This window comes from Nuphar pumila, chromosome 6 (genome assembly GCF_984573655.1).
Source record: "Nuphar pumila chromosome 6, dmNupPumi1.hap1.1, whole genome shotgun sequence".
Classification (NCBI taxonomy): domain Eukaryota; kingdom Viridiplantae; phylum Streptophyta; class Magnoliopsida; order Nymphaeales; family Nymphaeaceae; genus Nuphar; species Nuphar pumila.
This window is the reverse complement of record NC_143254.1, coordinates 86,545,653-86,560,409: the sequence shown is the minus strand read 5'-3', so window position 1 is coordinate 86,560,409 and position 14,757 is coordinate 86,545,653. Positions and strand designations below refer to the sequence as shown.

The following is a 14,757-nucleotide window of genomic DNA, read 5'->3' as shown; positions in this document are numbered from 1 at the left end:
TGCACAAATATTTGTGCATTAAGCACCTGATCACCCTCCATCTTGGGGACAGGGCCTGTCAGGTGTGAGACCCAAGACCTGATGGAGGGTGATGGGTGCTTAATGCACAAATTTCTGTTCAATCATATTGCACAATGTATCCTTTGTAACATGATTTTTGGTTGGTTAGATAATAAAACTTCCTGTGCATTTCCAATGAAGCCACTTATAGAATTATTGTGATTATTGTAACCGATAATATACTACACCATGCCAACACATTCTAGTGCCAACAGGTGCGAAAAGGCCAGGAAAGTGGGCTGGCAGATCAGCCCTCCTTCTGTGCTTGATTTTTAGCAAGAGTGTTGGCAGATCTAATTTTGCAGCTTTTAAATAACCACCAAACTTTTATATCTACCAAAAATATTTCATTTTTCAAGTACCAAACATGAGCAACTACCATTAAACTTGGTATATCAAAATCACCGGTTTACTCGTACAGAGTTACTAAAGCGCATTCAGTTACAATTCCAACATTTTAATTCATTGTCTCCATCAACAAAAGCGTTGACGAATAAAAACCTTGCATTCCTATGCTAATCTCCAACACTTGAAGACAATGAACATGTGATGTTTCTTATGTGATAAGTGTACGTTTAGCAGAAGAGATAATGTGTAGAAATTATGCATTTCTACTTGGGAAACATGGTAATTTTAACTCCATAATCAACATTAAAGAAATAGAGGTACTTGTCCAAAAGACTAAAGTTTAGAAGTCATTTGAGAAGTGTGAAAACCGGGGTCATGATATCAACTTTGTCGAACATGTTGGTGGATGCAGTTAAATAACTTTTTTAATTTTGCAATTGATTAAGTCGTTCACATCCACTGAAGGATTCCTTGAAAAGTCGAGGGTTTGTAATCCTTTTTAGAAGTCTAATAGATTAGACCTTATACATACTGCGGGAACGAAATAAAATAATAAAAGAGTTATTTTATCTTATGAGTGAGAGATTAAGCCACGATCTGTCTTCGGTAGAATTTGGTTGGGAAGCCCCCAAATGTAGGGCTGGCAATGGGTTGGGTACCTGACCCATCAGCATGTACCTGAACCGGCCCAAAAATACATATAAAACACTCTGGTTGGATCAGGTACCCAACAAAAAAGCCAGGTTGTGTCGGATACCTGGCAGAAATCATAACCCAAAGCCAGCCTGCATGGTGCTCGGGTCGGATTGGGGTCTACTCAAATATTATTTGGGTCTGCACTTTTTATGCTCATACTTGAAAATTCAGGTTCGAATTAGGTCAGGTATACAAATCTGGACCCGTTGACAGCCCCACAGATCTAACCTTACTAAAATTCCTAGGAAGCATGAAGAATAGCGGGGTTTCTTTGTTTCAGCCAACCCTTATGGTTGGAGTGTGGGGAGTATCATAAGTCTTATGCTGTATCATTTATTTGCTTTCATGGTATTGGTTATCTTCTCCTTCAAGTACCAGCTCTCGAATCCTAGACCGCATGAATAATACGATACCATACCACCCACAAGTCTAGGAGACAGAACGGCAAGCTTTGCCCATTTAAAGAAGAGGAAAAAGCAACAGAGCTCCTCTCAATGAGGTCAGTGCCCTATAGAAGAGCGGTTTGAGATACAATGCATATGATGAGTGACTGTAGGATACCTGATGGGGTAGAGGCCCTTCCTAGCATCTGCAAACAAGCGTTCTTGTCAACAGGTCCCAGCGTCTTACAAATATCGATAAGTTTCCAACCTTCGTAATAACAAGATCTACCTGCAATAACCAAACAATGCCTTAATGGCACACAAGACGACATGCTTTCTTCATCGATAGCATGATGAGATGAAAAGCTACTCACGGTGCCTTAATGGCACTGGTTGGAATGTTTGTAAATCATTGCTTTCTTCCATGATGCCTAACGACAGCAGAAATGAAGAGAAGACACTAGAATGTTTTGTAACACAAGGCAGACACGAGAAGGCGACAGTGTGTTGTACAACAGGATAAAAAACAAGGCGGAAAGCTCGACTGGAGACGAAGGCAAAGTTTGCGTTGATAATGGGAGCACTGTTACAGCAGATGGCGCAGGCGAACGTCTCCACTTTAAATGGTTAACATCAAACTTTCTGGAAGGAGGACTTTTTTGTCCTTTTCCCCACCCGTCGTTTCACAACTTTTGAATGGAGGATATTTTTGTCATTTCCTCGAACCGTCATTTCAGGGCAAGAAAAGCAAGTAAGGGTGATTAAGTCTTTGCAACAGCACCAGAGTCCGATGCAAAGTTATGTCAACATACACGGGAATACGAGCCCCATGTGCATGAATACGTGGCGCTCATTCGATCCCCCGAATACGGACGTGGGATTCAGTGAATCATCGGGGGCGAACATACACAACCCTCTCTAGAAGTGTGGATAGGAGTTATTGAGAACCGTCCTCCTTATGTACCATCTGTTTGAGATTGGTGGTATTTATGACCTGGCCCATCGTTTTCAATAGAACAGTTCCCAGAGAAATTGCAGCACAAAAGGGCTAAAGTGAAGGTACATCTCCAGTCTCAGGATGTAGTGCTTTGAGAGAGAGAGACATATGTTCCGTTTAGTAGGTTTTCATTTCACACACACACACACACACACACACACACACACACACACACACACACACATATATATATATATATATATATATATATATATATACACACACTTGTCCGTGCCCGTCCCGCTCTAGTAATTTTCAAAAGAAGAAAATTGTTACATGGCAGATTGTAAATTTGCATAGACCGATGAGTTCCCATTTAAAACTCCCTCTCCCTCTTAGTAACTATCATGAAATCACAATAATCACAATAAAACAGGCAACTGTTGAACTCCCCCCCCCCACTTCTCTCGCTCTCTCTCGATATGGAAACCAAATATTTTATTTATTTTTTAATCTTTTCATGGGGCCTATCTATTTCTCATGCCTTCTTTTCCACCACCACCAATGAAAAATCAGCGGTTTTGAGATATTCAACGAGTTGATGGGTTCAAGTCCTACAAAACCAATTTGATGTTCTTCCCTAGTGGATATTCGGTGGCCATGGTGAGATCATTAAAGTTTGGCAGGTAAAAACAAAATAATGACACTGCTTTTTAAAACTTTTGTTTGCATTGGCATATGAACTCATGAATCTTTTTGTTCTTTTTTCTTTCTTGTTGGTGACAAAGAATTTGGAGTTTAGATTGAGGATTGTGGTTGCCACATCATTGGATTCTTCCAAGTCTGTTTTTGGAACAGTTGGTGGTGGGAATATCTTTGTTTCCATGCTTAATCTCATACAAGTAGTATAAAAGGTTAGTTGTTTGCTTTAATATATAGTTCATACACCACAACAAAGTAGTGGATTAGCAACGACCACATTCCATCGCTATTCCGTCGCTACCCGTCTTAGCGACGACGAGGCGACAGTATGCTTATATCGCAAATTTTTCGATGCTAACTGGCGATGGAATAAATTCGTCGCCAGGTCCGTCGCTAATTGCGATAAACTAACGAGCGATGTATTCCGTCGCCAATCCGCCGGTACTAAACGGCGACGAATTTATGTCTGTCGCTAAGCAGTCGCTAGATTTATATGCATAGCGACGGATGTTTCCATCGTTAATCCGTCGCAAACATGATTTTTTTTTTTTAAATTATTTGAAAATTAAATACCGAGAACGATACAATTTATATTTCCTGTACAATTTATATTTTCTGTAAATAAAAAACAAACTACACAAAAAATTCCATATAAAAGGAACCTACAACAATTAATCGTTCTACCTTAAAATTAACAAGTTTAATTATTTACAATTCAACAATTACAATTAGGAAACAAAAAAAAAATAGAACTTCTTCAACACAGTTCTCTAATCATCGCCAAGATTTTGTGCGTCTTCTTGTTCATTGACTTTATCTGTCCCTTCAGCTCCGCTACGCTGATTATCGCTAGCAGCCTACACAAGAAAAGAACAGTCAGTATTGATAAACAAAATATAATGAAATGAATTACACACTATATGTGATTCTATCATGTGCTCATATGTGTTCTAAGGCAATAAAAAAACTTTATATGTGATTCTATCATGCTCATATATGCGCTAAGACAGGCAAAAAACTTTATATGTGTTTCTATCATGAATTATATGTGTTTTAAGGCATTAAAAATTTTTTATATGCGATTATATCATGCTCAGATGAGTTCTAAGGCAGCTAGAAAAACTCTATATATGACTCTACCATGCTCATATGTGCTTTAAGGCAGACAAAAAGCTATATATGTGATTCGATCATGCTTGTATGTGTGCTAAGGCAGTCAAAAAATTGAATACGTGATTATAGCATGCTCATATGTGTTTTAAGGCAGACAGAAAAACTCTATATGTGATTCTATCATGCTAATATGTGCTCTAAGGCAGGCAAAGTAAAAAACTTTATATGTGATTCTATCATGAATGATATATGTTCTAAGGCAGTAAAAAAACTCTATATGTGATTTTGGCATGCTCATATGTGTTTTAAGGTAGTCAAAAACTGAATATGTGATTATAACATGCTCATATGTGTTCTCAGGCAGTTAAAAAACTGAATATGTGATTATAGCATGCTCATATGTGTTCTAAGGCAGTCAAAAAAACTTTATATGTGATTCTATCATGCTCATATGTGCTCTAAGGCAGACAAAAAACTTTATATGTGATTATAGCATGCTCATATGTGCTCTAAGGCAGGCAAACAACTCTATATGTGATTCTATCATGCTCATATGTGCTCTAAGGCAGGCAAAAAGTTATATATGTGATTCGATTATGCTCATATATGTTCTAAGGCAGACAAAAAACTGAATATGTGATTATACCTGAGAGGGACCTACAATCGAAGCTCCCCTGTTCAGCACAAGATTGTTGATCTCATCTCGAAGAAAGGGGGCGCCGGTGTCATGGAAGTAGTCATTCATTGTGTTCTTAATGATCTGGCGTACATCATCATCGGAAAGAATAGGCTGCTGCTTGGAGCTTATGTCGGCGAAAGAAGTCTGTAAGCCGTAACTAGAAGAAGCAATAACTGGTGAAGTGTTCAGATTACTCCCAAACCCGAACACGCGACCTTTTTTGGGTTCACCTGCTACAGTCACCCATGCTGCAGGATCAAATGATGGATGCTGAGTAGCGTCATCGCCATATCTCTCTACCATATGTTGCTCATATGCCTCCTACAAAATAATGTTTAAAGTATGCATTAATAATTAATGATAACATTATGATAACTTGCATATTGCAATGATTATTAATAGAATAAATACATACCGTTGTCGTTCTCGCCTTCTCTGATACGAAGACTCCCGTGGTCTTCCGTTTATGTGTTTCAACAAACACATCCTTATATGGTACAATGTCTCCTTTTTCTACTTCCTGCGAAGTTAAAGGACAAAAGATTTAGTTCACAAGTTTGCAACAATACTTATAAAATTAATAATATATATTGATGAGTTACCATTTTTTTCAGGTGGCTCCCAAATGTCTTAGATCCACCTGTGTGTAGATGGGCTTCGGGCATTTTCGCTTGATTTTGTGCAGCCTTCGCAGAGCGATTTCGAAATGCATCTCCCGCCCACTTATCGCACATTTCATCCCAATAATCTCTTCTGATAGTAATTGGGCCATGGCCCTTCCACTGTAGTGGATCATCTATTACGCCAGATGCTTTTTTTGCTGCAGTCTTCATATTGTGCAGCATGTCTGCAAATCGATTGGCAGCCACCTTCTGCCACACCTTCCTTGCATCATTTTCTTCCACAGTAGTTGCGAAGCGATTCGAAGCCTACAAATATTTTCAGAAAGTTAGTAGACATTACTTAAAAAAATTAAACATGAAAAACATTAACTATGAGGAACAACTATATACCGTGAATGAGGACCACAATCTATTTAACACCTCCTTTGGGTACTCTTTCCATTGAGCAACCGGTCCTGGTAGATGTTGAAGAAGTGAATTCCTAATCTCCCGTACTACTTCTTGTGGCTCAAACCTCGTGCTGCACATGAATTGGTACACAGTAAATATCAATATAAAATATTTATAAAATATGCAATAATTGAAAACGAAATACTTACGGCCGATTATCGATATACACTATTCGAATGAGTCTTCTTGTGCCAGACTGAGAAGACCCTGCTTCCTGTGTTGGCTCATGACTTGTGTGATCAACTGGTGTAGGTGGGTCGTGTACAGGCGAAACATCATCTGTAAAAAAATACGTTAGAAATTCTCATAATGCGCATTTGAACTAATCAAGCATCCAATTAGTTAAATGATATACCTATCACAGGAGCCCGTGAAGATGAAGGTTGGGCCTGACTTCTACTGGATGAACGACCACTGTAACCTCCATGAACCATATTCTAACAAATAACATATGTCATACAATACATTCAAATAATTCACATCAAGTATTACAATACATTCAAGTCATTTGCATCAAGTATTACAATAATTCAAATCATTCGCATCAAGTATTGCAATACATTTAAATGATTCGCAACAAGTATTACAATACATTCAAATCATTCATATCAGGTACTGCAGAAATTCAAACTATATGATATGAATCTTAATCTAAGCGGAAAAGTAAATTTTATTCCAAAATTATTACATCACTGACATAAAGCAAAATGATAGAAAACAAAAGAAAAGGAGAATCAAATAATTGGCATCCTCCTGCAAAGTGAGTTAGCACAAGAGATACAACATATAAAGAAAATTGGAAACCTCGTATTTATATTAAAATGCGTATGATTGGACCTATGTTAATGAAGGAATATATTTGTAGTGACCAGAGTTTTCAAGATCATGCCTAAGGATGATATCTATGCTAAAGGAGACACATGTATATTATGATAAAATGGAGGTAAGTGCCATGGTATGATACCTATAGACGATGAGGGAGTCATGTAATTGTGAAAGGAAGCATTTACTATACAAAAGGGGGCTATGGAGTGGGTATTATTGCCCTGCAGATTTTAGAACACCTTTAGTCCTTGCAGTAAAATCAGGGACTGCTTTTTAATGGCAGCCGACTAATACATAGCAGTCTGATAACTTATTGAAACACATCCTTACTGCTATTCAACCGACGTTGGTCATGATAGCACTAACTATATTTATACAATGGGTGGGGACATATGCCATGATAGCATAATGGTAACAAATGTCAAATGATGGGCCCTATAGGGTAAACATAAAAGGGACAATTAAATAATAGCTAACACGCAGGCATGACAGAGCCAATGCAAGGAGTCAAGGAATAAAACCAGTACAAAATTGATAATATGCTGATGGACATACATAGTCGATGCCATATATGCACACGTTATTGATGATTTGAGATGAGATGTTAATATATATACATAACAAAGGTAGTGCAACAGTAGACCACATATACAATGATATACAAACACTGAAATTTAAACAAGATGCAGGAAATGACAGATGATAAATGCAGATATGCTATAGACATTTGATGTGCAGGGATGACTCATATGGCAGCTACAATTTTCAATGAACTTAGTAGATACTGAATATAAATCTGAAGTTAGGACTATTATATAAATGCACAGACATATATATATGAAACAAGGATAATGTACAGGGGATAGTGATAACAAACCAGGAATGTTTTATCATGCTGGAGACTGTAGTATATACATACATATATCCCTATTTGTAATAAACTCAATCTTAGAAATACATATATTCTTATCTACAACACATTCCCTTGGCTTGTGTGGCTAAAAAAAAATAGGGATTTGACAGGTAATGGAAACTCGATTTTGATAGGTAATGGGGACACAATGATTCAGCAAAACATAAACAAGAATATGGTGAAATATGCAGTATACAGATACTATGTTCTATATGAGAATAGATAAATGAAAACAGTAAAAAAAAAAATTGATACATAAATGTCCTAATTAGATAACCTTAGATGACTAATATCTAGAGGCTAGTATATTTCCTAAATGTTTGCACAATATAGGTTTGGGGCTTATATCATGGCCATAGGTTTTATCATTCTGATTGGGGTTGTTGGTACTTTATCACGATTGGGGCTCTCCATCCACGAGAATGCCAACGGGCTCGCCCGCTACGCCATCATCTGCCAGGAGAACCGGCTAAAAGCCCAGAGGGAGCCGTACCTGTTTTGGCTCCACCATGAGAGAGGCGTGCCTGTTTTGGCTACACCACGAGAGAGACAGAGAGAATGCTGCATCTGTGAGAGCCAAGAGGGAGAGATTGCTGTGAGAAAAAAAACAGAAAGAGGGGTTCGAAAATTGTTGATTCAACACATAAAGGGTCGGGGGTTTATCCCTAATTTTTGGTCGAATGAGGGTTTTGACCCTCATTTGACCAAAGGCTTTGAGGCGTGTACGCCTCAGCCTGAGGCGCACCTCGCCTCGAGGCGTGCGCCTCAAGTCCTATGAGGCACACGCCTTGAGGGTTTTGCGCTTTACACTGGGCAGGGGGTTAACCCCCTGCCGGAAAGGCAGGGGGTCGACCCCCTGTCGGAAAACGCAGGGGGTTAATCCCCTGCGGGTTAACCCCTTGCCAGAAAGGCAAGGGGTTAACCCCCTGCGTTTTCCAGCAGGGGGTCGACCCCCTGCCGGAAAACGCACGTTTACCTGTCTTCGGGTGGCGGGGCCTGCGGATGGTGGGATCGGCGAATGGCGGGAGTGGGACCGGCGAACGGCGGTAGCAGCGAACGGCGAGAGCAGCGAAAGAAGAAAAGAAAAAGCTGTCTGAGATTAGGGTTATTCAAAAATTAGCGATGGCTTAGCGACAGATTAATTCTGTCGCTAAGCCAACACAAATCAAATTTACAAAATGAGCGACGAACTATATTTTGTCGCCAAGTCCGTCGCTAATTAGCGACAGAACAACTTTTATCGCAAACGTCGTCGCCAAATGGTGCAGCCGTAACGACAAAACAATATGTCGCAAAAGCCGTCGCTAATTAGCGACGGACTTGGCGACAGACTATATTCCGTCGCTATTTTCGTAAGCTTCGTTCATTATAGTGACAGATGTTTTTCGCTCGTTAATCCATCGCTAACTAGCAACGGAAATATTCCGTCGCTAACAACGTGTTTTCTTGTAGTGATATATCTCTCTTTGATAAAGAAACATTTCATTTCAGTTGTATACTTGTTTTTATATACACATTAATTTTATTTGTCTTTATAATAAATTTTTTAACATAAATCATACATATCTAGATCCCGGCCATATGGACGGGCTGCTTAACATTCTATTTGTGGATGCTCGATTAAGAATTCACGTTGGGTCGAATTGGGAAAAGGAGCTGGGCATGGGTTACTAAATTTGGTTTGGCATGAGTCCTGGCTAAGATCCACAAATTTCAATGTTAAAAACATACAGAATATTGCTTGTTATGGATCAGATTAGGTTTATGTAAACCTTATAGGACCCGATCACAGTTTTTTCCATGATAGGTCTGCAAAGATTTGGGTCTCTGCACAAAGTCAAATGCGGATCTGGACCTACATAGATCCGATGAAGGTCAGACATGTTGACACTCCTAGTTAAATTCATAACAAATATATTAATGAATGAGAAAAGAAAAGGATAGAAGGATAATTTTACTTTGATGAGGGTAAGGGCAGGTTAGACCAAGTCTTTATTTGAGTAGAAGTTGGGTCCATGTCAGGAATTTAGAAAAGGTGGTACATGACATGAAAATTCAGGTAAAAGGACAGATCATATTAGGAAAATTATCTTTAAAAATTATTCAACAAATTTTCACAGTAAGCACCCATAAGGTTTGGATGAGTCGAAATTCATAGGCGGCATGAGTTGTTTGGACTCAATTTGACACCGTAGATGTGATCTACAAGTTTTGTTTATTCAGGATTGGCCTTTGGATTACTGGATTCTGATGTACACATAAAAAAATCAATAACTGTAATTGTTTGGCTCAAACAAATATATATATATACATATATATATATATATATATATATATATATATATATATATATATATATATATATATATATATATATATATATATATATATAAGAAAAAAATAATCCAAAGGTGGATCCCCCACTAAGAGAAATCATACCTGGATATGATAAGAACTGCATGAACCATACCCGGTAAAATAATATTTTTTATCATTTTAACATTGAAAAATTGAGGGTCTGAATCGGAACTCGGTTCAGGCCCGAATCTGGTATGAAATCTCACAAACTATACGTGGGTCCATGCATTAATTGGACCTTTGGGTCCAGACCGGGGTCTTAATTGGGTCTTTTTGTTTGTCACCATACCCGGACCCTATAGGGTTTGGTCTGGGTCGGGTCTGGGTAAACCCGACCCTTTGACACCCCTAACCTTATGAACGTGCATACTGAGGACTTATCCTTTATTTTTGTAAGAAAGCTTTTAAATTTTCCATCAAAGTTTTAGGAAAATTCCATTTAGGGCCACCATTTGCCTTTGTTTACAAAAAACGAGTTTCACTCTTCTGACATTCCAGATACAGGGCAAGTTTCTGAGGAATTTCCAAATAAAGACCACAGATTAACATCCATGTGATTTTTTTGGTTTTTCCATGTTGTCATTTGGAGCTGAAAAAACACTTATGTACCCACATAGAAAAGAGAAGGTTAAGCATTTTTGGTCATTTGATTATGAAGGGTATTATCGTTACTATTTTGATTCAACTTAATTGATATTTAACTTGAGTTAATGTATAATGGTAAGGGCAGGGTTTTGTTCGCAGTTTTCAGAAAAGTCGTAGGCCTATATCTGAAAATTCAGAAACGTGATGCCTATTTCTGAAATTACAGGAAAAAACAAAGCCTTAAAACGGAATCTTTCCAAAGTTTTAACCGCTTCCAAGGTCATTGATTTTCAGAACTTGAATCTGGTGATCCACTTGAAGCCAGCCCATTCTTAAGGGCATTTACGCCATTCCATGACCACCTAATTGGAACGGGCTCAGCTTTTTGGAGTTTCCCATTTATCATAGGGGAGTCTCCTCTGCCCCATTTTTAGGTATGGTATTGGGTCCGGACACAAGTTTAATCGGGTCAATTATAAGAGAAACCATACTCGGACCCGATAAGAAATATATGAATCATTTTTACATTGAAAATTTGCTGCTCTTAATCGGAACTCGGGTCGGGCTCAAGTCTGGTATAAAATTTCACAAACTATACCCGAAACCATGTATTAATTGGACCTTTAGGTCCAGACCCGAGTCTTAATGGGGCCTTATTATTTATCACCATACCCGGACCTATAGGTTTTGGTCCGAGTCTGATAGGGTTTGGGTTGGGTCTGGTAAACCCAACCCCTTGATACCCCTACCCATACCAGATGAGTAGAGCCATTGCTTACAATTAAAAAACAAAATAAACAAGCATTGAAAAATTACAATGTAGGAAGCAGAATAACGAGTAAAGATGAAACCAAAAGTGCAATTGCAGACAGAAAAGCAACACCCACCAATGTACTCCATGTGTTTGTAAGGCGTAAGATTAATCCAAATTCCAAAGTCCTTTAAATATTGGCTTCAGGACACTTTGGCATAGGAAAAAAAAAGAGAGAGAAGAAGAGCAAGACTATTATTTGATGAAGAGGCTAAAACTGGCAAAAAAAAAAGAGGACGTGTGAGCTAGCTCAATAAGCAGCAGCCATTCCCGTGGTAAAGTGAGATAGTAAAGGATGTCACTCATACTGTCTCACCAATACAATACCTTTTGAAAAGGGTAAAGAAACGTAAGAACCATTAGGTGGAGTAATTGGATGCAGGGTGCAATGATTGAGCCGAGTAGCTACTCAGGCACCCGAAACACAAAACTCATCCCCCTCCCTGCCTGCTTGCTATTCACCATATGTTAACGATGTTTTCTTACGAGTCGCTAAACAACTAGTGATTTAAAAAATCGTCCAATATAATAGAACGATGATACATGCCACGAGCTTATTTTCTTCAATAGGCCAGCATAGTACGACGATCCTTCTTTAGCGTTGCAAGCCTACTTATCGCTCGCTTGCCAGTCGCGAAAGCTTGTAATCAGAGTGGAAGAAAGCAATAAAGAATGGAGGGAGAACAATTATAATCACAACACAACGAGGGTGAACAAAAGCCTCAACGCATTTTGATTCATTCACAATTTTAGCCCGTAGACCTCTTACAGTTCAAGTATATGGGTTGTCCCATCGATGTATTGATTAACCTGAACTGAGCAATTTACATTAGACTCAACGAAAGCAAAACAGACTCTAAACACAACTTTATAATGTAAGGCATAAGAGAACATGCTCTCCCTTCAAATCATGCGTTGTCCTCAACGTCATCGTCTGCTTCATGGTAAGCCCTGACTTCAGCTGGGTAGCGGTTGTTCATCCGAAAAGTTGACTCCCACATAGGTTTCATTGTTTTCTCTCACTGTAGTAGGTATTTCTTTATTTCGCCCAAGTAATTGACCTTATGGTGAAGGATCTGACTGAGGTATTTCTTAGCCCATTCTGTTGTCGGGGCTCTATACATGATGAGAGTGCGTTGTGGCATGCTACGTTTCAGATCTTCATCATCTATATGAAACTGTTTGAGGTTGCACACATAAAACATCGGGTGCACCTTGAAATCTGGGGGGGGACTCCAGCTTGTACGCCAGTTTGTCCACCTTCTTTATGATGGTGAATGGTCCTTCATACTTTCTGATCAGTCAACGATGTCGCCCGTAGAAGATGCCTGTGCGACCAGAATAATGCTTCACTAACACTTGGTCTTCAACTTGGAACCCAGTAGGTCGACGATACTTGTCTGCCCACTTCTTCATTCTTTTTACCGCCATGTGTAGGAATGCCTTCGCCAACTCATTCTGCTTGTGTCAGTCTCAAACAAACTGATAGGCGAAGGATGACCTTTCTTTTTCTTGCACAACAAGAGTGTGGGGTCAGTGGTTGCTGCCCCGTGGCTATTTTAAATGAGTTGTAGCTTGAAGATTCGCTCTTCTGCAGATTATAACAGAATTGTGTCATGTCAAGGAGTTTTACCAAAATTTTCTAATTGGCATTAACAATGCCTAAGGTACTACTCAAGTATCCTGTTGATGCGCTTTATTTGCCCATCGGTCTGCGGATGGAATCTTATTGAAAATAACAAATCAGAGTCAAGTAGTCAAAATACTTCATGCCAGAATTTGCCTATGAAGCCAACATCGTGATCGCTCATAATGTTTCTTGGTACACCCTAGTGATTCACAACATGCTTCATGAACAACTTTGTAGTCTTCTTTATAGGGCACTCCTTCGAAGCTGGGATGAAGGTGACATACTTTGATAAACGATCCACCACCACTAGGATTGAGCTGGTGTTATCTACCTTCGGCAGACTAATGATGAAGTCCATGAAGATGCTTTCCCAAGGACGTTATGAAATCGGTAAAGGTTGAAGGAGGCCGACAGTCTTCTGGTTGGCCCTCTTGTCTTGCTGGCAGACGAGACATATTCGCACATACCCCTCCAGATCGTCCCTCCTTTGTGGCCAATGGTAGCCTCGCTGAAGGAGTGCTAAGGCCCACTCCTGACCAGGATGACCGGCCCATAGTGTATCATGGGACTCCTTAAGCAGTTCACGGTGGAGGCTTCCCCACCACGACACGAAGACATATCCTCTCTTTGTCACGAGGAGGTCATCCCGTAGCCAAAATCGCCGAGTCTTCCCTACCTGCAATAGAGAAACAAAGTGTTGCTCCATTAGATCTTGTTGCATACCTTCGTAGATGCGGCTTAGCAAAGCACCCTCCAAATGCACTTAAGAAGGCTATGCATGTGCAACAACCAGTTCAGCCTTGCGTGTAACGCCCCAACTTTTTATAATAAAAATTTTGGAGTAATTTTTTTTTGAAATAGCGGAAGTGACAAGTCCAAGCATCGGGCGAGTTACAGGTAAGCCAAAGAGGTACTAAAATCCTTTCATTCATTTATTAAAGCATTAAGTACATCTCATAAATGGAAATACAAATCTAACTATTCAGAGTTTAAACAGGAAACACTGAAAAACTGAGATCGCTTGACTGCTTCCAAATATGACGCCACGATGCTCCAATTATGCGTTACCTGAAAAATTTTAATGCAGAAGGGTCAGACTCCCCTGTCTGCGTAAGAAGTATTATATTTATATGTTGTGCTCAGTGTCCTCTGTACAAATATGTGCAACATTTGCAGATATCATAATTGTAAAGTTCCAGGAAATATAACTTGTTAAGAAGGAAAATTCTACTGAAATAGGCATGCTTTCTACTTTGCTATGAAATAAGAAAATATCAGGTGTGTGTTCATTCTTACACGCACTATGTGTTTTTATCATTTACAAGATCCACTACAAGGACTACAACATTTATTCACAAACATCTACGAGAACAATGTAAACGTTTTATGTTTATCTTTCCATTATCCTATGGGTACGCATAATCATTCTACATCGTATCCGACCCTCTCCAAGGTAGATCATGGGTCTGGTAACATATACCGTCTTTCAGGTATACCCAGAGCTCGAAGAATCCAGTAACATACACCTTCTTCCAGGTGTACTCAGAATCTCAAAAGTTTTTTATATTTATGTATACATTTAACATTTCTTTAAAACCAGGTGCGAGTAATCGCACAACGAGGGGTCCAGTAACATATACCTTC

The 14,757-nt window shown here is 39.1% G+C and overlaps 1 pseudogene; it reads left to right on the top strand.

Annotated features, from left to right (window-relative positions):
- The window catches only part of LOC149835032 (UDP-galactose/UDP-glucose transporter 7-like), a 31,443-nt pseudogene extending 18,227 nt beyond the window's left edge, over window positions 1–13,216 (top strand).
- The last annotated feature ends 1,541 nt before the right edge of the window (window positions 13,217–14,757 follow it).